Raw genomic sequence first — 927 nt, forward strand, 5'->3', positions numbered from 1 at the left:
CAACCAAATAAATATTTAGTTGCTAATAGTTTCAATAGCCATTAAACGAAAGACTGAATAAACAAAGGGAGGCAAACCTTTATTAAAAACCACGAATTAGATGCTTTCAGATCCTGGAGGGTGAATATGTGATGCATTTCTCCTTCTGAAAGAGTCACTCAACAAATTAGTGTTTCGAATAAGAAACAAAAACAGAACAGTCAGGAATATGAAAAGACCATGTTATGATTTGAAGGAACTCTTACCTCTAGTTTCATCATGTCATTGGTGAAGAACGCGTTTCATTTCCCTCTGTGATTTTGTACAATGGAAATTTAGGAGACAAGCCTTCGAGGGAACCACCAGCCAGATTTATGTATCTCTGCACAAAACTGTACAATGAGCAAAAAAACATAGAAAAGGAGGAGCAAATATTTATGCTGAGAGGCAAAACTGATGAAGCATATTACTTGGCTAAACTCAAAGGCAATTTGCTTTTTCTTTGGGACCACACGTTGACCAACCCAAAACAAAAATTTCAGCATGAGTATCTAGTAAATGCATTTCCTCTTCATCTTGGTCAAAATTTTGAATCACTTATATGAAAACATGCACACATCTTGACAAACATGGATATTGTTTCTAAATTTCTCACCTAGACTTATTGAAAAGAAGAAGAAAAACATAAAACATATCAGTTTGTCAATAACTCATATATTACCTATGTTTCAGGAAAAGGAGAACAAGTAAGGATCCTTGACATTCTCGGAGGAAACTTTCATGCTGGTGAAATTCTGTTTTTCCTCCATGTGCAAACCAAAAGTAGAAAAAAAAATAACCCAAAATGCCATTTACCTTGCTATGACTAATCGTATTTACCTCTTTTTCCAACTTGATAGTAGCAATCCCAGGCTGACTTAGGAAGACAAAAAAAAAAAAAAAAAAAAA

The 927-nt window shown here is 34.3% G+C and overlaps 1 long non-coding RNA gene across 1 annotated transcript; it reads right to left on the bottom strand.

Moving 5' to 3' along the window:
- Positions 1–74: 74 nt before the first annotated feature.
- On the bottom strand, positions 75–892 carry LOC104774465. The gene is made up of 3 exons (XR_765352.2): positions 701–892; positions 246–361; positions 75–145 (listed from the first exon to the last, which is right to left on the bottom strand). It is a non-coding gene; the product is annotated as an uncharacterized LOC104774465 (long non-coding RNA).
- Positions 893–927: the final 35 nt, after the last annotated feature.

The sequence above is a fragment of the Camelina sativa genome, unplaced genomic scaffold (genome assembly GCF_000633955.1).
Source record: "Camelina sativa cultivar DH55 unplaced genomic scaffold, Cs unpScaffold03004, whole genome shotgun sequence".
Classification (NCBI taxonomy): domain Eukaryota; kingdom Viridiplantae; phylum Streptophyta; class Magnoliopsida; order Brassicales; family Brassicaceae; genus Camelina; species Camelina sativa.